Raw genomic sequence first — 27,074 nt, 5'->3', positions numbered from 1 at the left:
CAAGCATTTGTTTAATAAAACCAATATATAAATAGATCAATTTAATTCCAACATAAAAAAAAATGCAAAATATTCCAAAACTATGCTTTCTATATTTGGACTAAACTGAACAACGCAAAGAGAAACTGCGAAAGCTAAATCTAGTAACTGCATCGTACATAAATGTCGTACAGGGCTTTCCAAGTCAGTTTCGAATGAAAACGTTGTTATTCAGGGCGGGCAAGATGTTAATCCACATCAATCTGATATTTCATTTCCGTCAAAATCATTTTTAATTTCATCAGCATGATTTTCAACACGCCTCAAGCAGGATTTAGTTTGACAGTTCTTTGTTATGTGTTGAAAATCATGTGTTAAAACTGAAATTTCATTTTGAAGCAAAAACTATTTGACAGTTGTTGAAACCCATCTTGGTGAATAATTATGTGCACATTTGAAAGTGATTTGGAACACCCTATATTACGCAAACAACTTTACTAGCCAGATAGTTCAGTATGATTTGATGATTATTACTTAATAGCACCGTTTTCCAAATTCTTCACATCAAATTTATCTTGAAGATGCTGAAAAAACAATGAAACACTTGACCTATTTCGAATGAGTTAGTTTAGTTTTTTTTTTCGTTTCGATGTGACAATGCAACTGAGCCATAAAGAAGCTTCGTTTCGTTTAAATGTCACTTAAATGTCTCATATGCATTTAGGTGAAAAACGAACAAAGGATAAACTATTATGGAGTACCATTTCGCAGAGCAATGCAAGCAAGCGTAACAGTAACAACTCTGAATGTGATATAATGCATGAAATCGGAATGAAACAATGACTTGATATATAACCAAATCACATGTTCTCTTCTTCTATTTGGCGATAGGTTCTACGCAGACCATGCAGGCCTTTACAGGCTTTCGAGACTTAATTTATAACCACGCAACCGGGCAGTCAAAATCCTTGGCTGCGGGGGAACGACCCATTCCAGGCTTGAACCCATGACGGGCATATTGAGTCATTCGAGTTGACGTCTGTACCACGGGACCGACGCCAAACCAAATGTTAAATAGTATATTTAAAAGGCAAAGACTTTAAATTTTAAGTAAGAGCAACTTGTGGCCCTATTAACTGCTTACCTATTCAAACACAAAATAATGTAAATTGATAGTCATAACACATTTGCGTTCACATAATACAAATGCGTTTATAGAGATGGTAAAGCATTAACACGTACCCGGGTGGTGTTATATAAAATGACAGATTTTATCAATTTCCTTGCGAAAATATTCAATTAAAATTATTCCAACCGGATTTGAGCCACTGAGAAGCAGCCACCGGTTCAATTACCGTCACCGATTCAACCGGAAGCATAATTGTACCAGATGCTGACTTATATAGCACCATCCATAGCAATCCAGCATGAATGAGCGGAAATCATTGCAGCCACTGATTGCAAATAGGGATGATACTGTGGTGCAAAATGCATGCAACGGAGCTCCCGGGCCGGAGCTCGATAGTTTACAGACCTTCAACAGCCTCAGTTGGCAAAAGTCACGTAACCCTGCTGCTGCACGGCCGGATACGAAAGCCAAATGGAATGACTTCCGTGAGCTTCAGGTCGGTACACACCCCTTGGACCGCCATCCCATCAGGGATAAGAAAATGTTTTCCGATACGAAGATGGCGGCAGTTCTATCGAGCGACACGCTTCTGCTTACGTGTCGCCATGTATTCCCTCCCGATCAAACTGGCACCAGGGGACTTAGCGAGCTGGCTCGTGTTAGTTTTTAATTAAATGTAGCTTCTGTCAACCTTGAGTGTGGAGGGTGGAGGGCACGTTTCTGTTCGTGTACGGCAGTGAATCTTTCTTGAGCGTATAATTCAGCTGACAATCATGATTTTAAAGACTTTCGTGAAGACTCATTGTGTGGCAGAGGAACAGTAGCGAAGAATAAGAGATGCTTTTTCAATAACTAGCCCAACTTCTTATTACTCCAATCTGTTATTTTTTTGACGATTTACTCGATGGTCCATTTACTGTAATTTTTGCCATGAAGCGTAAAAACTTACAGGTTATAAGAAAACAAATGCAACAAGGGTACAGTTTTAAGTAAAATAATATCATAGTTATATGTATCAATGCAATACAAATCAATACAATATAAATACAATACAATGCAATACTCAAAGTAATCAATCAATCATTCAATCAATTGTTTCAATAATCAAACGAGAAAAAAATCCGAAAAGGGAATGTCGAGCTATCGTTTTCTCGTTTTGAGAAAACATGTTTAATATGTTCAAAGAATTGTACCCTTTTATATAAGTATTAATTGATCAGTCGACCGATAAGATTGAAATATAAATTGAGTTGATATCAATATCAATCCGCCATATTCGAATTATCCTGAACAAAATATCAGATTAATAAGTATTGTTGCTTAATATTACATCGAAAATTCCACCCAGCACCAACACATGGCCAACAGAAGCTCTTACTATAAATAATAGCAACAAAAAACGATGCAGCGTAGATACTTTCCCGTCGATCATTAGCTTAAGTGGATGGATAATCTAATCGAATAATAGAGATGCGAATTTGCTAACACCATTAGCCGGGTTTCATTAGCCGTGATTATGCTCAGCTATCGGGTTTCCATCGGATGCTACACACCATAGACTATTGGCTCATTGTTCTGTCTGAAGCACGCAGAAGCAAGAAGGTTTCATTTGCAAGATGATTGATTAATCGTGAGAAACATTACAAAGACACCTCAGAAAGCAATCATAGTAATTTGCACTTTGAGAGCAAATAAACTTAATCCTACGAAAAGCAATCAAGAAATTGGGCTTTTAAATCGAATTTCAGGCAATATTGTTTGTATTAAAACTAAAACAACTGTTTTCACAACAGGGCAGTGCTATGAGAAACATTAATCATGCTTTTCAAGGGAAAATTCTCCATAAAATTACAACCATGAAACGATATTCTCGGTAATACCATTTTTCGCTTTGTATCGATTGTGTAAGCAGCTCCCTGCAAATCGAGGGAGTGAAAATTCGGGAACGGGCAATAAACTTAACCGTGACCCTCAAAATACAACGGCAGCTCGAGACGCTCTCGCTGCGTTGTGCGCGTTTTGTTGTGTTTGCGCTTTACGCCGTTGAGATGAAAAGCGTGTTGTTTTATTTTTCACTGCAAAAAAAGGACGTTTAGATTGATCTGGAATGCGCTTCCGTGGCAGTGTTAGTGTGTAGGACGGTCGGAGCAGTCAGTGGAAAATACACTCGAACCTTCGTGCAGCAAGACCAGCAAACATCTCCTTTTTTATCGTAAGACACCAGGCGCCTCCATAATTCGATAGTGCGCATGATTCCGTTGCCCGTGTCCTCGAACATTTTCCCACCTTTTGGAGCTGATGCAGAGGCGTGTGGGTGTTTTAAGTTGGCAAGTGGGTACCACGTTTTTAAGTGTGTGTGTGTGTGTTTTATAAAGCGTTATAAGAGCAGCAACCCACAGTGACTGCTATTTCCTACGAACAATCGATTACAGCGCAGCATGTTCTTACATCCCACGCACTGTAAAAGCGTCAATGAAAAAAAAAAACACCAAGCACTGTGCAATGCACACTGGCACACTGGTTGGATGCAACGCTACAAGAGGATACGATCCTTCTTTGCCTCGGGTAAAAACAGAACACACCGGTGGCCGGAGGTATCGAGGAGCTGTTGTTGTTTTCACGGCCGCGTGAAGGTGGAAAATTTGTATGAAACCATAGTGTGCTGTGGTGGTGGTGGTAGTGACAAACGCGTTGAATCATTCAATAAAGTTTCCACTTTTCTCTCTGCACAACTGGGGTTGTTTTCCATCATCGGAGAAGAGTGCAGGCGCTGGTAGAAAGTAGAGAAATAGCTTCGAGTTTATGAAATGTGTGGGACATAATCCTTTGAAACAACGTTTCACTAGAAAGGAAAATAACAATCCCACGCATAAATAACATCAAGCAGGTTATTTTCAAAGCCTTCCATCATTTTCTAGAAAATGCAGAACCAAACGTTATAAAATGATACACAGTGAGTGAAATAATTGTTCCATTCTATAGTTATCGTAAATCGTTCCCCCATTGATGTGAATGAGGTCAAGTTATTACAGAAGAGCAATGCGAATCATTACGCGCAAAACCATTGCCAGCACTTTGGTGCTACTAATTTATGCTGATCATTATCGATTATGTTCACTGACAGTTAGCAAATTGCCCGTGTTAATTGGTTGTTTTGCTGATTGATGTGGAAACCACTGCATTTGGTCATTAAAGCCCAGTTTAGAGCACTAAATGAAATGGCCTTTTTATGGGAATTTATGAAACATAATCAACACACGAGCAGATTTGTGTTATAAGAAAAAGGAAGTTTTTGAAACAAAAACAATGTTTGAAAAATGAAGGATTCCATATTCAGGATATGCCACTCTGAATAATACAAAAGAAATACTTTTTAATGTTTTTTAGTATATTTTTAAATTATTTTGTAAAATAATGGTAAAGCTATGGAGGATTTATGATGGCACTTTTGTAACTTTTCCACTAATCGAATAAAGCAGCGTAAACGATTCTTCTACAAAACCTTCCAGAATGTTGTCCTTCCCCAGGCCTTATGGACATGTCACGTTTCATTTGCAGTGTCATAGACCCGTAAAACCACGATGACAGTCTGACAAGCGAATAACGATACCGTGAAAGTTCTGCTCTGTCAGGGCGGACCTGAAAATAGATTCATTCTATATGCTGTCCAGAAACAGAGACGTCCATCAGGCATATTATTCCATACACGGTGTTTAAGAAGAAAAGAAAAAAGCAAGAAAACTAACTACAATTTATTATTTGTTACGACACTCTGCTTTAGCTTGTATGTCACCGTTTGAGGCTTTAAAAAGAGCTTGGAGGATTGAAAAACCTCGCTGACATCATGCTAATAAAATGACACCCTTCAATAACGAACCGATCCAGCTAAGCGCTGTCCTCGAGAGTGAATCAATACTGACGTGTGAAATATCTCATGCTGCTTCACGGATGAATTAAATTGTGAACCATTCGCCTCTTCCAAGCCGTCGAAGCAGTTCTTCGCCCACTGTGCGTTTGCCTTAGAGGTGACATTGTCACATCTGTTGGTCGATCCAGCCACAAGCTGTCCTTTCTCAATAGTATAACCGCAAAGCACTGTTGAAGCCTAAAACCGTGGGACAAATATGGATCCCTTTATTCATCCCTGTAAGTGCTGCCCCTGCTATATTTGGATGGACGCTCTTGGAAAACATTTAATCACACTGTTCGAGACATAATCGCCAAATCGAGTTATTTTCGTTTCACTGCTGGGGCAAGCACCTCCGGCAGCGCACAAGAAGGTTCGGTTTCCCAAAGTTACGTCCAAATGCGTCATGAGCTAACACGCGATCTGATGATACCGTCTTCTATACTGCGTCAAATGGTGTGTTTGTATGTGTGTGTGTCCCATTTGTCGTCGACATTTGTTAATGTTAGGGCAACTTGTGATACACAGTGGGATTTTTTTGCTTTATTTTGTTGCCATTTTAAGAGGCTGCGCCTAAATGCAAATTAAATGGAGCAGCAGTTTTTGCACCCCAATGCGATATTATGAGTAAACTAGTAGAAGTTACATGTTTCATGATACAATTCTATAAAAAAGAGCTAAACATTATATACAAAATATTAAGAACAATCTTCCAAAAACGCAAAAAAGCTAAATATAATTTAAAGGCAAAAGTTTAAACTATTACAAGCTGTTTCAGGAATTCTCATAGCTGTTGGACACTTTATTGACTCTGTCATACGCGAAAATACCTTAATGTAGCCTTGTTGGACAAATCTAATAGGAATTTCCATAAAAGGATAAAAGAGTCCAATTTCCATCATGTGAAGTTCACTTCCCATATGAAAGAGTCAAGGAAGAGTCCCACACCTATGAGAACCCCTGGAAAACCCTGTATTGTAACTCTTTAAATTTTTTGTAATACCAATCAAGGATAATAGCTCTCTCCCAACATTAAGGCCGGGCTACATTGATCGTACTCCGTAGCGTAAAACATGGAAAAATAACAAATTTTCTGGAGCGGCTCCAAATTTTTTGGAAAAATGCTTCGGTCAGCCGCCGCCAGGTGCGCTAGTGAAAATCAAAATTACAGCAGAGAGTACGATCAATGTAGCCCGGCCTTTACACGCATAAATTCCACAACTACATCTGGACTTCAATGAGGTTGGTCCGCATGTCATTAAAATTTGACGATTTTTTCAACCGTTCACCTTTACTTTAAGGCCGGGCTACATTGATCGTACTCGCAAGCGTAATTTTGATTTTCACTAGCGCATCTGGCGGCAGCTGACCGAAGCATTTCACCAAACAACTTGAAGCTGCTTCAGAAAATATGTTATTTTTCCTTGTTTTTTACTTTAACTGGACTGGAAAAGCTAAGCAATTGATAGATGAATATGTTGTTCACGTATTTCAGCCATTTTCGCATCAAAAAAACGGTGAAAAAACAACTTAAATTTGAGATCCGGCACGACCATTCCCTTGATGACCAAAACAAGCTTCCACCAGCCGCCGCCAGATGCGCTAGTGAAAATCGAAATTACACTACGGAGTACGATCAATGTAGCCCGGCCTTTAGACTTGAACCGTGTAAAGGCCAGGGGGTACATTGTCCGTACTCGCTAGTGTAAAGGCCGGGCTACATTGATCGTACTCTCTGGTGTAATTTCAATTTTCACTAGCGCACCTGGCGGCGGCTGACCGAAGCATTTTTCCAAACAATTTGGAGCCGCTCCAGAAAATATGTTATTTTTCTATATTTTTTATTTGAACTGGTCTGGAAAAGCTATAAAATTGATAGATAAATATGTTGTGCAAGTATTTCAGCCATTTTCGCATCAAAAAACGATGAAAAAACAAATTAAATTTGGGATCCGGCACGACCATTCCCTCGACGACCAAAAAAAGCTTCCTCCAGCCGCCGCCAGATGCGCTAGTGAAAATTGAAATTACACCAGAGAGTACGATCAATGTAGCCCGGCCTTAATTTTGATTTTAACTAGCGCAACTGGCGACGGCTGGGGGAAGCTGTTTTTTTGGTCATCTAGGGAATGGTCGTGCCGGATCTCAAAATTAAGTAGGGGTTTCACCATTTTTAATGCGAAAATGGCTAAAATACTTCCACAACACATTCACCTATCAATTACAAAGCTTTTCCAGTCCAGTTTAAGTAAAAAAAACACGGAAAAATGACATATTTTCTAAAGCGACTCCAAATTGTTTGGCAAAATACTTCGGTCAGCCGCCGCCAGATGCGCTAGTGAAAATCTAAATCACACTAGCGAGTACGGACAATGTACCCCGGCCTTTAGACAAAAATGATCACCAGTATAAAACCAATAAGAGCAAGTTCAAAAAAATGCAAAACGCGTATCATCATTAAGGCCGGGCTACATTGATCGTACTCTCTGGTGTAATTTTGATTTTCACTAGCGCTCCTGGCGGCGGCTGACCGAAGCATTTTTCCAAACAATTTGGAGCCGTTCCAGAAAATACGTTATTTTTCCATGTTTTTTACTTTAACTGGACTGAAAAAGCTTTGTAATTGATAGATAAATATGTTGTGCAAGTATTTCAGCAGTTTTCGCATCAAAAAACGGTGAAAAAACTAATTAACTTTGAGATCCAACACGACCATTCCCCCGACGACCAAAAAAAGCTTCCACCAGCCGCCGCCAGATGCGCTAGTGAAAATCGAAATTACACTTGCGAGTACGATCAATGTAGCCCGGCCTTTATACGTAGATAACCAAACAACATGCTTCCTTTACATCCCTATGCCGGCAACCGAAACGAGGTTACACCGTGGTTCAAGTGAATTAATCTATTCCGTCCCACATTTGCACTACTTTACACACAACCTTCAGCACCGTGTCACAAAAGAAGTACGATAACATCCCCTAGGATAATTTAAACCATCGCCCAATTGTACCATCACCATCACCATCATCATCACCATCATCATCATCATCAACAGCACCATTATTGTTATTGTTCTCATTTCTATGGCGCGGGCATACGCATTCGTATTGTCACGACTGGTGACATTTATTTTTGCGCTTCCCGTCTCGTGTCTACAACGCGCAAAAGAATAAGGGCACGATACTGTGAAAGCGTTTTAACTGTTTTGCAAAACAACTACCTATTTGCACCACACGCACCAATACGCAGCAATAACGACTCAATACAGCGCGGGCAGTGAATCGCACTAGAATCGCTTAGACGGGGAAAAAAGCGACACGACATACGCGAGCGCAATTAAAATGGCACGTAACGCAACTGAAACACGCACCTTTGCTCCACCGTAGACGCATCATCACCACTGCTGGGCGCAGAAGTAGCAGCAGCCCAATATATGCGCCAAACATGAATTCGCTCAGTACGTGCTGCTGTGCGCTCCCGTTTTTATTGGATGTTCCGTGCGGGAGGTAGGACCACGCAGTTGGTCGGGTGTGTCACCATATTACAGCGGGTGACATTCCCACACACACACACACACCGCACAAGTGGCAGTGGAAGGAGTGGAAAGGAAAGGGTAAGTAAACAAACTACCAAAATAAACAACATCAGCACAAGAGTGTCAAACGCACACATACAGTAGAGGCAACGACGGGCGCACTGCTCTCGTCGGCAATGTTTATTTTTATTGGTCCTCCCGAAACCAACGAAACCCTTCGGGGAGGGAGGGCATGCAATGGAATAGAGTAACAACAACAACAACAAAAAAAGGTAAAACCTTGCTTTCATTGCATGTCACGTCGGAATCGACCAAACCCCAAAAGGCCAAATGGCCGGCCGGCTTGGGCTAGCGCTCTTCGCTCTTAATGCGTTGCTTGTCCAGCTGAGAGCCAAGCTAAAGAGAGAATGCAAATATTCTTCCACGAAAAAGCGGAAAACTACACATTTGCTGTCCTCAAATCTGCATAATAATTTCCAGCTTCAAACATCAATCTTTGAAACTTACCTAAATTAGTTGATACATGTTCGATAAGAACGATAAGAACTATCATAAAACAAATAACATCGTCTAGCTTTTTCCCCCTTTAAAGTGAATGCATTCCAGTACGAACGCCCACAAACCGCTGGCATCGATAATATCATCAGCGAATGCACATAGCTTTGCATTTTCCAACACTGCAGGCGACTGCCTCGTCGGAAGTCTCCCGTTCACTTCTCCTTCACCGTCCGTCCAAGCTTGCAATTGCATTGCTGGCGAAGCACGAGAGAGCCACTCCGGTTTTGCACTGCTTTGTTGTTGCGCTGAGTTTAGAAACAATAACAAAAAAGAATGTAAAAAATGCATAATACAGCCCGAGTCGACACAACGGCACAACGGAAAGGGCGTATGCTGCAGTTTGTTGGATGTATTGTATTGTTTTTAATGCTTACCCCTATTGGAGGCCGTGATTAATCAAACGGAAGACGCCACTGACGACGAACAAACAGTCATCCCACCACCACACACAGACTCAGCTGAGGGCATGGTGACACACCATGAACACAAAGGAAAGTGAAACCATTACGGTCCAAGGTATGGCCGTTAGAATGCGCACGGATTTTTTTGTTGATTAATAGAGAGATAGTAAGATAGATGACACCCACAGAAAGGATAGCCTGTTTCTAAGTCATTTATGGAGAAAGAAAGGACGGAGATGAAAATGGTTCAGAAAAGTGTGCATCATAGGAAGTAGTTACAGTAAGTAAATATCTTTGAACATAATTAAATATTTTATTTGTCTATTTATTTTAATAATTTTAAAATGTTGATGTAACCATGGTCAAATGTACCCTAAACAATATTAATAATTTAATTGTGAATGAATATATTCAATAAAACCAAGATAATTCAATACACCAATGATAATATGTTTCATGTTGTTTACTTCTTATTATTGCATAGTATTGATTTCCTAAATTGTGTTGACACCCCCCAAAACGTTTATAATTAGCTCGCTACATTTGCTCATTTCAACATTTGCTACTAATTATATAAACACCATTTCCTTATGATAATAAATTCAACGAAGCTTTTACGAAAGCTTTACCATATGGAAAGACCAAACTATTTTCTGCACCAAACCTTTCTTTCCTTAAAGCTAGCGTCGTTACATGCCCACACCAAGCCAAACGCCATACTAACTCCGTCGGTGTGCACGTCACACTCGAGAAAGCCTGGATTGTGTGCTGGTATAGCCCGCGACCTTGAACAACCATGTGACTACACAGCATCTGCTGACTCTCTGGTCCGAAAGGAAAGCACCAACCAATGCTCTGTTACATAACGTACTTTTCCCCCCTGTGCTGCGAATCTACCGAAAACGCGAGAAAAAAACGAGTACACACTCTGGTGGCATATGGTAAGGGCAGCGTTGGCACTGGGAAGGAAAAAAGCCTTGAAAGTACCCCCACAAACCCGAAGCATGTACCTTGAGCCTTCTTTTTGTGATATTTTTTACCGCCCAAAGGATAGGAGGGAGAGGTAGGGATTTCAGGTACGGTTCGGTCAAAGAAAATTCCCACAAAAATTCGACATTCTAATGGCATTCTTGCGCACCACCGCCGCTTGCGAGTTTCGGGTTGAGTTCTAAATACATAAGACGTAAAAAGGCACGTAGAAAAAGGGGAGTGAGACGGCTGTGTGTAAAGGAGGCTGGTTGGTTCACAACCAACAGGTATGCAGAGCAATTTTGCCAAACATTTTAGCAGAAACAAAATAATAAAAACGTTTGCCGGAAGTAGCATTTGTAGCCAAACTGGGTTTAAAAATAAGCAAAATAGTAATGCGAAAAAAGACATTTAACAGCGTTTTCCATATTATGTTATATTTGTCTCTACTTATATGATCTCTAACCAAAGGCAATATTATATTGTTTCATAAGATTTAGAAACAAATATAAACGCAGTATTGCATTGTCTCTTTTAATTTCACCACTACAAATCATCACCATACAACCAAACCAAAATGTCCAAGGTATGTCCTATTATATTGAAGAAAATCTAATACAAAAGGAAAGTTAAAGAAAAGCTTGATAGATAAGCAGGCAAAACAATGCTTATGCATACCATTTTAAATTAAATTTAAAATAGTGCATACTATGTGAATGTTAAAAATGATAAAATATAAATGATATGGGAATGATAAAAAGTAAGCATTCAGTAATCCAAGAATCTAGAAGCTTTAATGATCGACATGTCAGATTAGAAAATTATGAAAATAGATTCATTATTTGAACATTTTGTGCTGTTCATGGATCTTATAAATTGTGTGCACAATACGGTCAATTTCGGGGCTTAAACCCATGACGGGCATATTGTTAAGTCGTACGGGTTGACGACTGTATCACGAGACCGGCCCGACCGACAATGTTACATTGACCAAATTGAATATGCACAAACAAATAGTGAAATTAAAAATTCCTCTTTTAAAGCACAGATAATTTATTCGTATAATTTCCAAAATAATAAAAAAAATTATGGAAAATATAAAAAGCAAGTTCTTACTTACTTACTTACATTTACTGACAAATTCTTTTTAAAAATGCACCGTTAGGTTTGTAAGCAAGTATATATTTGTACTAGCTGAATCAACATGGGGAATCAAATCAAATTGGTGAATATTTGATCATAGTAAATGACTTGACCCGGCAGACTTATACACAATTTATTACAAATTCAATGTTTTGCGAGGTCATAACAAGCAATATCTTGTTTACTACAAGCATTAGTAAATAAGTTTAAACCTTTGTTTTATTCAGATGGAATGGGCCAGACAATAAGTACTAACTTTCAGGTCCCTGACAAGGATTGCTTAAATCTAACACTATAAATTTACGACATAACTCATACTCCTTCGAACGACAATTTGGTGATTAATCAAACTCAAACTACCGCAAACTATATTACTACGCCGTTCAAAACATTCACGATACCTTTCCATGAAGTTCGCACTTCCCATTCCGCATAAGCTAGTCTACGTCAGAAAAGCTCATCAATTATCGTTTCCATAACATGAGTAGCAGGTATCGATTGAACATCCTGTAACCTATGACGGATTAACTTCGTGTGGCCCTTTCTGCCCACCAAAATGCGTAATATACCGCATGAATGAGCGAAAGTTTGTCCCGAGCTTGGTGCCCTTTTTGTTTCACTCGCAATATTCCATTCAAGGCACCGCAACTTGACGCAAACACCGAACACACGACAACACACCAAAATGTAAATTAAGCTTCGCGAAAGGCGCCCCGCTTTCAACAACCATCGGTAAAAGAAATTAGACGAAACCCATCTCCTTTCCGCCCCCAAACACCACCATGAATCGTTGCCCTTGAAGCTAATTAAATTTGGCACCCCAGCAATGGCAACAGTGACCGACCGCGATGTGTGCAGCAACAACACGCTCGCGTAAAATTTACACCAGCTTGTATAGAAGCTCGAACAATCGGGGAGTCGTTGTCTGGTTTTCCGCTGGTTCAGGAACCTCTCCACGCTGGAATTGAACAACTGTTTCCACTTCCACTTAGTGACAAGTGTTCGAAGAGTGGAACGACTATAAAAAAATAGAAAGGATCATTGATAAGCACGCATCTCACTTGCTAAACGCGGCTCACACACATTTACTATTCCTGCTACGGGAATGCAAACACACACACATGGAGGTACATGGGATACACACTACACCCCATTGGCAATTCATATTAGCGAGTAAAGCGCTTACAAATTTCCGTCCAATTAACACGCAACCGTTTGTTGACAACAAATTGCTCTCCGTCTCTCTGTTCGTGCCATCAAATTGACATGCTAAATGTAAGTAGTTTACGTCGAAAAATAACAAAAAAATATGCATTGTATCATGGTATCATCATTGTGTAATTGAGCTTTATATGGGGCTACGGTTCTTACATGCATTTTTCAGCAATAATTGATACATTCCTTTTTTTAAATAAACTTAACTTCTTTTCTTTTAATGTTTAACGTATTAGTTTGACATGCAAAAGAACTCTGATAAGGGTAAGATGATTAATAGATCCCACCAAAGCTTAGAACACATTCTTCGCTTCCGGAATCCGAAACGATGTACCCCCTGAATCGCACTGAATTGCTAATGTCAATGTAATTATTATGGCGCAGTATCATGATGATCCGTACGCGGAACCTGAGCAATTTGCATAAAATTTAGCACTAACGATCACACGACCCTCGCACTGAGCCGATGTTGTGAAATACTTTTCCTTCTGCTGCTACAACAGAGCACACGGCTTGCCGTCTTATGCGTTCGTTTTCACGGTGGCCTGGTGTGGTGGTTCTATCGTAAACCCGTACAGAACGCACACACCTCATGCTGCTCTGTCTGTGACGCATTATTTACTGCGTACATAGGTCAACGAGCGCTAGCCAGAGTTTGTTCCAACACCAGGAACAAACAACCATGCCATGTGTGTTTACTGCGGAAGGAATCGTACAAACATATGTTCGCTTTGCCGCGTACATGAGCGGGTTTTGCATTACGATTGAGCCGTGTGTACAATCGAACGTAAAACCAAAGCACACGATAGAGGCATAATTCGTGTCTCCGCCGGACTGTTCCCATTTATGATTGGATCCGGCAGCTGCGAATGCTACAACCGGTGCTCTACCCATTGCTTATCAGCAGTTATTGGCAACATCGCCCAGCTGGAGCACGGTCGCGACTGAAGTTATCAATTCCGATGACGATCGTCTCTTTTTGCCATTAACATGCTAGCTGCAAAGAAACATAACTCTCAACTAGTGATGGGTAAATACAATTTTTTTCCGGAGTCGGATTGATCCAACTCCGGCTCCCCTCGGAGTCGGACTCGGAGTTGCTCCGGACTGTTTAGCGGGGGGTGCGTTCGCGAAAACCCTCGGACTCATCGACTACGAGTCCGGATCAGTCCGGATCAGTCCGGATCAGTCCGGATCAGTCCGGATCAGTCCGGATCACTCCGGATCACTCCGGATCACTCCGGATCACTCCGGATCACTCCGGATCACTCCGGATCACTCCGGATCACTCCGGATCACTCCGGATCACTCCGGATCACTCCGGATCCGGAATGACTGTCCATTATCGTTTAGACAATTCTTGATGAGTTCATTGACTTTCAAGTCGTACATCTAATATGTACGAAAACTGATCCGGACTGACCCGGAGTGATCCGGACTGACCCGGAGTGATCCGGACTGATCCGGAGTGATCCGGACTGATCCGGAGTGATCCGGACTGATCCGGAGTGATCCGGAGTAATCCGGAGTGATCCGGAGTAATCCGGAGTGATCCGGAGTAATCCGGAGTGATCCGGAGTAATCCGGAGTGATCCGGAGTAATCCGGAGTGATCCGGAGTAATCCGGAGTGATCCGGAGTAATCCGGAGTGATCCGGAGTAATCCGGAGTGATCCGGACTGATCCGGACTGATCCGGAGTCGAATCCAGTTATGATCCGGAGCCGGAGTCATATTTTGCGCACCGGAGTCGGAGTTGATCCATGACTCCGCTCCGGATTACCCATCACTACTCTCAACAAGTAAATAAGGGAAAACGGGGCCAAATGGGCACCTTCTATTTAAGCATTATTTCACTACAAAGATACATTATAATGCTCAAAATGTATTCATTGGAGTGTTCTATGAACACCATGTAAGTTTTATAACCCTTTAATAACAAAAAAGAAGAAACATGTAAAATAAGATATAGTAGCATATTAATGTACAGTCGTTGCCGCTAAATTTTGACTCTAACTCACTTATTTTTGTCTCGAAGGCACCAATTTTTGACAGCGTTTCACGATTTTTGTCTCGAAGGCATCAATTTTTGACAGTGCGCATCAATTTTTGCCTCAAAGGCATCAATTTTTGACTGTGAGTCAATCGCTTTATTTACAAAATTTTATGTAATTTCTGAAACTGTGTGTTCTGAAATGATTGAAATTAAGTTAAATAGTGAATAATTTTATTGATAGAATTTAAAATAAAACAATTGTTTTGCCAATTTTGGCAGTTTTAATGGAGTGAAAAAAATTAGCACGTATTTTCAGCTGTAAACAAAAGCTTTAGAAATTCTAAAATTTCATCATTTTTTCTCAAGAAACAATCAATTTACACAGTTTTTGTATTTTTTATGAGTTGTGGAATAACAATTGTTAAAAATCTGCTTAAATACCTTGTAAAATTGTCATTATTCCTACAAGAGTCAAAAATTGATGACTTACAGACAAAAATAGGTGCGTTAGAGTCAAAAATTGATGCCTTAATCAATTCCTTAATCAATCAATTGATGCCTTAATAATCAAAGGCATCAATTTTTGACTCTAACGCACCTATTTTTGTCTGTAAGTCATCAATTTTTGACTCTTGTAGGAATAATGACAATTTTACAAGGTATTTAAGCAGATTTTTAACAATTGTTATTCCACAACTCATAAAAAATACAAAAACTGTGTAAATTGATTGTTTCTTTTAAGCAAAAATTCTTTTAAGTATTTTTTAATTTTTAATTTTTAAGTATTTTTACTAATATAACAAAAAATACAAAAATGTTTCACGTGGAGCAAAATGGGCAGGTACGCTTGGGGCAAAATTGGCAGATGTTTTTGACATATGACGCTTGGTGAGGCTATCTAAAAACTGTTTTATTATGATAGCATAATTTTGGAAGAATTGTAAAGCTTTCGTGAACAGCAAAACAAAATAAAAAGGACGAGATTACATTTCACGAAACGTGCGCAAAAGCATAGACCATTGCCTAAGCGCAATTGTTATGGTCCATATTGTCCCAGTGTTTTGACGTTTCACAGTTTGTTTACATCTGCCCATTTCGCCCCGTATTAATCCATAGGTAATGGTAGATTAATCCATAGCTAAACGGTTGTGTTTTGTGGCATATTCAAAGGAATATTCTGTATACTGCTTAACATGCCCATTTCGCCCCGCTTTCCCGAGCAACCTTTCGCGGCGTTGGGGTTAAAGGCCACACACTCTCTACGCTTTGTGACTGACACCACTTTGACAAAGCAATAACGTTCGCAAGCTTATCATGTTACGTCTGTGACCTTGATTATTTGCTTAGTTAAAAGGTAGCGAAACGAAAAACACGTATAGCAATTCGATTATTGTGTTTCGTCAGTTCAACTGAGCAAACTAAAGGTTTTTTCAAAGGAAAGAGGCATGTCCTCGTACTCGACAAACCCAGACATAGCTATAATTTACAAGACGACTTGCCAAGAAGCAGCGCATTGAGCTAAACTACTAGAGTAAAGCAAAATCAACATCAAAATTTTACAGTAGCATGTTAACCCCCAATCATAACAACGACTTTAAACAAGAAAAAGTTCCACCATTTGTTTACCGTGCATATTTTCTACGAAGCGCCACGGTGCGAGGCGCGCACCCGCCGACTGTTACCCAATCGCTGTGGCTTATCTTTTTCCCACCACAAAGCCTGGCCCCATAGTGTCAGTGAAAACACATTTGATGACATACCGCGACGAGAGATAGCGACGATAGTAGGTGCCGCCGTTCGCCGTTGGACGAAAATCAAAACCAAATTCCCATTGCGCTCAGGCGATACCGGAGTGGAGATTTATTGGAAAGGGCAACACACGATAAGGGGGCGAAATGGTTGGCAGGGTCTGAGGCACTGTTTGTTTTAAGCGTAGCAGAGATACCATGTCACACTCACCGCAGAACCGTAAGCTTTATGTTTTTGAATGAACTTTAGCACTTGCGCAATGTTATGCGTAGAGCATTTTTTACGGAGCATATCATTTGGTCGGAATGAAAGCCCGGAACTGGAAGCATTGCTAAACAAGAGCATTGACCATGCTGGGGCTGTGAATGTTACGCTCACATTCCTTAAAGTTCCATAACAAAGCTCAACTGATCTCATCTGATCTACAGTGAATGGTTCCACAGCCGAGATAAGGCCCCGTTGTGAAGTGCCCACGTTCAGTTTTTTTAGCACCAAAGTCACAGTTGGACCGGTCAGGGTATTACACCTTCTGCATTGGATGTAACAGAAACCGGTACCGTCATAATGATGGCGAGTAGCTTTTTTTTTTTTGTTCCAAAACCGATGATGGTGGGGTCTACTCTGTTTGTCTAGTTTTTCCAGCCATGACCGCCGTGAAAGGGAAATAAATCCACACGTGACATGCGGCACAAAACCTTCCTAACCTCTAAAGCACTTCTCGCGTGGCAGCACCGCCTTGTGTCAGTGTATTGACGGGTGGCCGCGTTACAACAACCGCAGTGGGGACAGAAACCCCCTCCACTCCATCACCTCCGTTCGCGCTATCGCATTACAGCTGGCCAGGTCTGTTTGTACAGAGAGCATCAGCACCTCACAATTTGTCAACGGGCAATTGGGCCGAGAAGGGGTAGACGTGTGGGCTTCTAAAAGTAGCTCGCAAAGCCACGTGACCTCTCCTCTCTCCCTCTCTCTCTCACTATATCCGGAACGCACTTTCGGGGGGGCAGCCATACGTTCTGGGTCGCACGGTTGTCATGCCATGCCTTCTTTTCCCGCAGCAATTTAGGACTGGACCTTTCCCCTCCAGCCATCCCTAAAATGGAAGAACAATTTTGTGTGTGTTCAGTCAAATCAATGATAAAGTTTTCGCAAACAATTAATACCCGCTGGTAGTTTGTTCCACTGAGCGACATTTCCGAGTGGGTCTCCAATTTCCGAGCACACAAACGTAATTCGCGTAACATCCATTGGACACAGCCCCACTCGGGAGGCCGAGGGTTAGCGGCGTTCGTTACGGTCGCTGGCGTCCGGTGGCGATTGTTGCATTGCCGATTTTTTCCACCCACATTGCAATTGCGTGGAATTAGTAGTTTGTGTGTTTCTCGCTTTAGTTTGTAAATATCGATCGTTTTTGCTTTTTTGATTTGCGCCCAGCGTAAACAACAATCGCCACATTGTTGTTATGTCATCCGGTCGAATCGACAAACGCGTCGAACTGAATTGTGCAATGCAGTTCCTGCTATTTACCTGAACAACACACGCTGCCGTTCCGCTGCTGTCCTGTCGCGTACGTTTCCCGGGGGTGGGGGGAAACGTCTACGGCGACCCGACCGTCCCCAGCGATGGAGCAGACGGCAAAGTCGACGATGATGCTGGCGCACGAACGGCCATATTTGATTCTGGCTGTCGCAGACTCTTCGCACGCTTGCTGTTGTCGCTTTTGCTTCGCTCGATTATGTTTACGCAAAGGAAAAGATACCTTTTGCCGGTTTTGATGTGTGGGGAGAAAGAGTTTTACACGTATTTTTTCTCGCACAGACACCGTTTACGCTACGTCAAAAAGCACACACACACACTAACACAAACGCGATTGCTTTTTTGCACAATTTTCTTCTTTTTCCCAGCGACAACACAGCAGTGTCGGGTTTGATTTTCTTTTTTCAAGTTTCACCACACAATTCACAGATCACTAGATGGCAGAAGGACAAAAAGGGGAAGGTTGTAAGAATATGCATTGCATGGTCGTAAATCAACTGAAAGTGCACTGCGTTCAACTCGAACTTTGAAGCTGCTACAAAGCGACCACCGTTTGCAAATAAGAAGACCTTTGCGGCTATCACACTCCACACACTTTGGTGCATATATTTTTGTTAGCATTCTTTGCACCGAGCACCGAGCAGAAAGACTCGCGGTTGTGGCTGATGCTATTTTACATCGCGAAATGCTGACGGACTTATTTTCTCCGCGTAGTTTGACCCGGCCACCAGACACACATTTCCTTCTCTCCATCGCTCTTGCTATGGCTTCAGCGCAGAGCGGAGTTGAGCAAATGATCACCAAACGTGCTATTGCTCAATTTCTTCCGCTCTTCAAACGCTCTGGCGCTCTCTTGCTGGTGTGTGCATTGCACACGTCAATACAAGACACACAGCTGTGAGGCGAACGGAATGAGAGCAAAATTCCTAACAAACAAACAAAAAACAACCCTCCGTTCCGATGGAAAATAAGTGTTGGCTTCGGAGAAGGTGTATTTCGCAATGCAGAAAGAGCAGCAACAGCTCCCATGGCCAGCCGAGATGTTGTTTTTGAAGGCTCTTCCAAATACGATCTAATACCGTCCGTTTTATCGGAACGGTTAGCAAGAGACATGAAAAAACTTTCCCAGCAAACTCCTACCTACTCGCATACCCCCTTCTTGAGCGATGGTTGTGTAATTGTAAGTGTCTCTTGAGGTGACAACCTCGGTACGTCAGCAGATATCGTTCTTCAACCATTCACTTATCTCTCCCCCACTTGTTTTTTTTTTGTTTTGAATGCTTTCGAAAACAAGGACACAAACGAATATACTTTCTTTTACCATCAAACTGCCAAACTTCACTTCATTGCATCACTGTGCAGCGAAGGAACCTTCGCTACTGAGACCCTGGCGCTGGAGTGGCCCCCATACACACACACACACACATATACTCACACCCGTACGCATACCCTAATTCTTATAGTTTCCCTATGCGTGCGATGAATAATTTCGTACCACGGGGCTTATTACACGTACTGCTCCATTTCCCAACTTACATCCAAGGCGGAAATGCATTTTCCTTGACATCCAACAATGCACACGCACTCGCTATCGCTCTACAAGGCGAACAATCGAATTACCTAAACGCACCTCCACACTCGCACACTCCCGCCGTTCCCGCAACCGAGGAGATGCGTGAAATCGTCACCTCCACCGAATATTGGGCAGCAACACAGCCGTTACCCACAACCACCTCACGTCTCACACCGCACGGGGCAGTGGACTGTTTTGCACCATTTTAACCAAATTTTCACGACCAGATCCGCAAAAGACGAACGCACTTTTCCCTTTGCGACGGAGAACAGCTACGACATCGAAAAGTGCACACAGAGAAAGGTGAGTCGAAAAGGAGAGGTGCTGCCATTTCAACCTGGTTTGACAGGGCACAAAATGACAACTGCCCAACTGGGAGGGTTGGATCAACATATATGCTTTTCGTTAAATTTCGTTAAATGTGCTGCATGCAAAACATATAAAAAAACGTTACCGAAAATAAATGTTAGAATTATTTGATGTTGTTAATGCATTGAAAAAAATATATTCGGGTAATACTCAAACTGTGCGTAAACTACGTGCTTAAATGTACGTTATGTACAAACAAATGGTTTATGAATAGTTCCGGCTTCATATCAATAGTAGTGCAGTCCGAACTCACTGGTAGAACTTCGATTCCATGCCTAACTATTGAATATGTGCTTTTTAGTTTGCACGTTTTTCCATACAAAAAAATCTAAAATTTTCCTCGGCATGCCATGAGATTTTTGTGAATTTTTCAAAAACCATTTTCCCATACAAACGCATGCTTTTTAGTTGAAGTGTCAGCCAAATATTAACTAGTAACTAAAAGCGTTCAAATATTGAATTCTGACTGTATTATCTCCGACGAACCGAAGTGACACTTTGAACAAAATAAGCTTCAAAAGTTGTGCCCATATTTCGAATAAAAATAACGGTAAACACGCCATCTTAGAAACATATAAAATTATTTTTCTGAGTGTTTTGGACAATTATTTGATCATAATTTTGCCTCAAGCCGCTATCAATACTCCGAAAAAAAATCCACCGTAACGAAAAAGTTTGACAACCGAAAAATAATGCTTCTTATTGTAAACAAACAAAAAGTGAGTTTTGTTTTCTTTAATTTTGATGACAAAATCACGAAAACTTACGTTTAATTTGTGTTACATTGCTGTTTTGCACTGCATAAGTATTTCGATAGGATTTCGCTCGCCAACGGGTGGACCAAAATCGGTTGAGAACGTTACAATGCGTTACCGCGAGGCCACATGAGGTGAAATATAAAGCGAAATGAACTATTTGAAAGGTGCAATATCTGACAGATACAGCTAAAGGGTTGGGGGAGACACAAGGTCCGCTTTCGAAATTCTATTAAAACTAATATATTTTTAGGCAAAACATTCCCTAATTGGAAGAAATTATGAACTGTTGACTGAAAATTGACGAAGTACTCGATATTGAAGTTATTCAAAGCATTTAATTACGATTTTGTGCACGTTATTTGTTTACATTGCACATCAGCTGGTTGCTGTGATGCTTTATCCGTCAGATATTTCGCCTGTCAAATAGTTCATTTCGCTGTATATTTCACCTCATGTGGCCTCGCGGTTACATTCCATCTGTCTTTTTTTTTTCGTTACGATGGTTTGTCGGTGTGTCTCCCAGTGGCCTCACACTTCCTTCGCAATTTGTAATTGGAAATATTGTTTACATCTAAGCAGCCGCGAATAGAGCTCATTTTGACAGAAGGGATTGCCTCAATGACAAATGACAGCGATTTTGTGAGGGACACTTTTGTAACGCAAGCGTTTTTTTTTTACTGTTTGATTCTATAGTGCAAATCAACAATTTAACAAATATTAAACTTAAGTTTTCTAATTATTCTCATCAACATTGAAGAAACTAAAACTCCGTTTTTTATTCACAACAACATGCATTATTTTTCGGTACGGTTTTTTTAGATCTTACTGGTAGTGGCCTTAAACTAAGACATGCTATGTCAAAACTATCGTAGAACATTTATCGCGGCTATATCTTGAATCGCCGGCTCTACCTCATACTGGTTATCTACCGGCTTTTCGATTGCTTGCTATAGATAAGCTTTTTAGGCCTAAATTTTTCTAAACATTTACTAGTTTTCTTACAATTGAAATGAAGGTAATGAAGACACACTTAAATATAGTAAAGTCAAACCTTACTGGATGGAATTATTATACGTGTAATACGGGTTAATGGATAGTCTAAATGGCGAAACATTTTGAGGAGGAAAGAGCCAAATCACTATTCTACTGAGATAGATAGGTGTAGAAAATATTGAAGAAAATTTTAACAGAACGATTTCATTCAGAACACTTTGTGAGAACTTTATCAATTCTGACATATGAAGAACTGATCGTAAATTCCTCGATTGTTCTTCATCCGTTCTTCGTTTAAAATGTTGCTTTTGAAATTATTATGCACAAATACCTTCACGTTTGGTGTAAATGTAGCTTCAGGCCATTTGCAATTCAACGAAAACTTCAACTTCATTCACGATTTAACGAAAATTATGTACGAAGTGGGCAGGTCCTAACCAACATAGCTCCGCCTTCTTAGATATCATGAAGTTGTGCGAGCACTTATGAATAAATTAGGGTAAACAACTCCACACAATTGTTGTGCGAATTGATTGCTTGATTTGAGTTTGCCGTACGCGGACGACGTAAAGATAGCAATGGCTGATATTCAAAGTGGAAAGATAATAATGAATTTCTCCACTACTAACGAAATCATCACTTTTTTTCGGAATTGATGTCCAAACAGCTGTAGGTTTTAAATCCTAATGCGTTATTTAGTCCAATGGGTCATACTTTGAAAGGAACGGACTGCCGTGAACTATTACACTGTTGCTACTCGAACTATTGCTTGATTGCATCGTGTGTGCTGCTCTGCACAGAGTTCTTCATTATCATGGAATGTTTAAGATAAACCAAAACACAAAAAGTTGAATCTTTTGAAATTGGAAATGATGCTACTAAATCACTTAACACTATCAACAAGCAGTAAAGCATTCCCGATTGTGGTAGAACGGTAGGGGAAAAACGGACGAACGTTGAAGTGAAAAATGCAGCAAAAGCAAGTAGTTTCAGCAAAGTACGGCTCACGAGCGGCTTGCGGCTCTTTGATTTCTTGCTGACGCCTCTTATGGTTCTTATGTTTTACATAACTTGTACCCTTTTTTCTCTTGGCTAATCTGTTTGGCTCTTCACGTGGAACTCTACGAACATTTTTGTAGAAATTGGCTTTTCGGTCGCAAAGTTTGGCCATCGCTGGGTTAAAGCAATAGCAATACATTCTGGTTAATCTTGAGTTATCAAATTAGCCAAAGGATATTTGACTTCATAAAATAGCCACAACAAACTAGAGCAGCTATAAGTGATGAAAAGAGCATTCATTTGATTTCAGTTTTATTTGTTACGATTATTATATGATGTTATGTAGTTCAACTATATTTTGTTGTTTTAAAAATAATTTTACTTATTCAACATAAAATCCACTGCCAGCTAAACATGCATAAGTTTTTTAATTATGTAGCTAAATTTATAAAATGCTTTGAATATCTAACACTACATATGTATTTTTGCAGTATAAATACTTATACAGAACATTTTAACATAGTAAAGCATTTGCAACCGAGAAATACTCATTTCAAAATACATATTTTAAAAGATTATTCTTTCTTTTTATTCATCCGATTATGTGCAATATTTTATCTATTTTATTTGAGCCTTAACGAATGTCAGCAAACTTTTTACTCCCAAAAAAGAGCAAGCTTAGAAGCTTTCTCGTCATTGAAACATCGGCCTTTTCTTAGCCTTAAAAATGTCTTTTAAACAAAACACCACAAAGCCTTGGGAACGTAGTAAATACTTAAAAATGCCACCTTCTCTCCCCCCAAAAACCACGCACCGAGGTTTTGAAGGTATTTCCACTGCGTTCATTTTGGGTTTTTTCGGGGGGGCCACAAACGTTTTGTAAACTTTGGCCCGAAAACTTACACCCAAAAGTATTTTTGCACATGGAAAAGTGCAACTGGTGCAGGATGATGTTCGCACCCAAAAACACACACACACCGGTTTTTACTTCATCTACGTGCTTTTGAAACGTTGAACACAAGGCTCGAAAGAAATGAAGGTGGTCGGTTGAGTCTTTTGCGCCCATCTTTGCTTGAAATGGTTTTTTGGGGGTCATCATTGGCAGAATAGAAATCTGAAGAAAAAACACCTCTTTATTTATTTATTTTTTGTTTTGTCACAAAACTGAAACAATCGAACGCTAAATTCTCGGTATCCTCACATACATTTATATAGATTGATCAAACAAGTTAATTGACTCGACTTAACTGGTGACTAGGTTTTTCTCCGGCAGCATAGCAAAAAAGTGGTACATTTTGCTCACCAAACAACAAATTCGCCCTTCTTCTTGGAAAGCAGGTGGCCGGTTTTTAATCGTAAGCAAAAGTAAAGTGGGTTTACTTGTTCGTTCTTTTTTTTTTGTCGTTCGTTGCACAAATGAATGTGCAATCGAAACCATTTTACCAATCGATCACCGCGAGTGTGTGTGTTTATATGAGGCAAGTGTAAATGTGCTGCAACACACTTCATAGCACACTTGATCGGGTTCTACCTTTTTGCAGCACGGTTCTTTCTGCTTTGGTAGGCAGAAATGTATGGCACGATTTGTGTGTTTATGGTTTTGTTTGACTATGCACTACCTCAACATATGCTGCAACAGCACCACAGCTACCCTCCTCACGTGTATAATAAACCCGGAGGGTGATTGTGTTTGGAAAAATATATTTATTAAAACTAAACGAAGACAGTTCATCCAGGTGGATGGAATGGAGGGGGTGGGGGGGGGCTCTGGAATTGGCCGTTCAATGTGGGCTAGTGTGTCAATAGATTTGTGGGTCAATTTCTTCTCCAAGAGTCCTGCCCCACCTCCTCCCGCTCTCAATATGGTTTCCGCTGCATATCTCTTAACTTCTAGCAACTGCAACAGGTTGTGAAAGCTTTACCTTGATGAAGCAATACCGGATTGTACTCTGTAAATGGAATGTTATTGCTTCTTCGCTGTGTCTACGGTACATTAAAAAAAAAGGTTTTATGGTTCAATTAGTTGACTTTTTAGTTGACATCCTTTTTGAATTGAACGTTCAATCGTTTGACTTACAATTTATTTGAAGAGCATGCATTTGTATGAGAAACCCGGTTTAAACAAAATTACAAAAATATCCGGGTCTTTAAAAAACCAAACTATTTTTATATGAAAAAAAAGCATGCCAACTAAAAAGCTCTAATTCGATAAATGGCATGCAATTCAAATTCAACCACTGACCTGCAACAAACTACCTAGTTTACCATCGGTTCCATGGTGTAATGGTTAGCACTCAGGACTCTGAATCCTGCGATCCGAGTTCAAATCTCGGTGGAACCTGCCAGGCTAAAATAACTTTTATTATATTGTACTCTCTTAGAGATTAAAATATCGATGTTAGACTATAAAAAAAAAGCCGTGAGAGCCATATAAACCGAAATAAAAAATTAAAATAAAGATTTTGTTAAAGTTTGAACCAGTAAGCAGCGCAATATAACAATACAAAACATTTAGCACACTCTGCACTGAGAAAAGAAAAAAATTTAATTATTCATGGTTTTCAATTGTGTCAGAGTATGGTTTGAGTTATGTTCAATAATCAATCAATTAACTATTTTTTATCATACGAATATTGCCAGAACTCTCTCGATTGCACTACTTGCGATTGTTTTCAAAAAAAAAAAAATCAATTTATCGTAGTAAATTCACTTCATAAAACAGAATGCTGTTGTTATTCTATAATTATAGAGGTACTGGACCTCGTGGGTCTCCATCACCTTTAGATTGCAGGATGAGATTAATTTATACAAAAAACGATATCAACGTGTCAGTTTGCACTGCGCAACTCGCTTAATGCATCTTATTTATACGGTGCCGACACTGGTGATGTAACTAGTGCTTTTTTGTATACCAATATAGGGAATAAGGTACAATATTTAAACGCATCTTTAATTTGTTACAAACCAGGAGCAAATATTGTACTTGTTCATTGTAAAACAATTCAATGTTCACTAAACACACGTTTGCAGTCCGCATGCGCTAACAACCGAGTGCGCTGTAGCGCTTACCATTCTTCATGGGGGTATAGCTCAGTGGTAGAGCATTCGACTGCAGATCGAGAGGTCCCCGGTTCAAACCCGGGTGCCCCCTCGCAGAAAGCTTTCTTTTTGATATCTTTTTTTAGTTATCTCGTGCACGTTGGATCGCACATATTTTGACAGGTAATACATAGTAACGGGATAGTTATTTTATTTTATTTTATTTTATTTTTTCATTTTAATCATTCTCAGTCTGCTGTTAGTGAAAAGATACGTGTGATGTAAAATTATGATCTGTGATTCATTTATTTGTTTTGGATTTCACTTTTGGACACTTTTGGATGCTACAGTTTGAAAATTCATAATCAAAATCAATAAACCATATAATAATTAGAAATAAAAGGCTATATAAATACTGATCCCAATATCATTACAATACGTGTCATGTCAATCAAGGTAAATAACACCCAGTATTAACCAAAAATGTAAATCGATACGATTCAATATATCGCAGAAACTACTCGCCCTACGTTAAAATAACATACACGCGGTCACAAAGCCTCTCTGTGCGTGGTAGGTAAAGGGCACTACTGCTGTGGCCAGTAAATGGAAGGAGCGGCAAGGGTAAGGGTTCCACAAAAATGAAAAGCTGGTAACCCACTTTCAAACCCCGCTCTAGCTGCTCTAGCCAATGTGGCAAATTCTAGCCTGCCTAGGCAAACGCGTTGGGTGCCCTTCTGTGGCGGGGTGTCGTTTGCTTCCCACATGCAGTGCCAGGTGCTGCGTGAAGAAAAACTACCACCACCGTGTGCGGCAAGAAAAACGCAAACGATGGACACTTTCCCCTCTGTCTGCCTGCCAACACACCACTGCCGCCGTCCTGTTGGCGCACCGCCTCATTCGTTTTGCACTCACATAAGCACTTTTTCTTCCAGCAGCGGTCGAAGAAAAGCTTCCTACTACTGCTGGTACTGGTGGTAGTGGTGCGAAAAACAAAAGAACATACAACCAATCCAACAACAACATACACCCGGGGGCAGGAATGTAAGACTTTGAACTGCAGCACCTAAATGCCCACGTAGCAGGTGAGGCTACGTATATTTCTGTTTTAAAAATATACCCACCACTACGCTACACATGTAAACAAAGCGTGAAATCGATCGCGATTCCATCCATAGCCAAACACGCCAAAAAGGATCATCTGCGACATCTCATAATGGTCAAAGCA

The 27,074-nt window shown here is 40.3% G+C and overlaps 1 protein-coding gene, 1 long non-coding RNA gene and 2 other non-coding genes across 7 annotated transcripts in view; 2 read left to right on the top strand and 2 right to left on the bottom strand.

Annotated features, from left to right (window-relative positions):
- LOC120959720 (uncharacterized) overlaps positions 1-19,990 on the bottom strand; it is a 45,063-nt gene extending 25,073 nt beyond the window's left edge. The window contains exons 1-2 of one of the 3 annotated variants that reach the window (XM_040383329.2): positions 19,736-19,990; positions 18,107-18,548 (exon numbers count right to left, since the gene is read on the bottom strand). The gene's annotated coding sequence lies outside the window, so the exon portion shown is untranslated. Of the gene's footprint in view, positions 1-18,106; positions 18,549-19,651; positions 19,671-19,735 lie in introns of those variants that run through there. The other 2 variants (XM_040383331.2, XM_040383330.2) reach the window with 2 other exon arrangements.
- Positions 1-27,074, bottom strand: part of LOC125907550 (uncharacterized) — a 275,982-nt gene that overhangs the window by 25,114 nt on the left and 223,794 nt on the right. The gene's annotated exons all lie outside the window — the stretch shown is intronic.
- On the top strand, positions 25,077-25,148 carry Trnaq-cug (transfer RNA glutamine (anticodon CUG)). Its single transcript has one exon. It is a non-coding gene; the product is annotated as a tRNA-Gln (tRNA).
- On the top strand, positions 25,887-25,958 carry Trnac-gca (transfer RNA cysteine (anticodon GCA)). The gene has a single exon. It is a non-coding gene; the product is annotated as a tRNA-Cys (tRNA).

The sequence above is a fragment of the Anopheles coluzzii genome, chromosome 3 (genome assembly GCF_943734685.1).
Source record: "Anopheles coluzzii chromosome 3, AcolN3, whole genome shotgun sequence".
NCBI classification, from domain to species: Eukaryota; Metazoa; Arthropoda; class Insecta; order Diptera; family Culicidae; genus Anopheles; species Anopheles coluzzii.
This window is presented reverse-complemented; position numbering and strand designations above follow the sequence as displayed.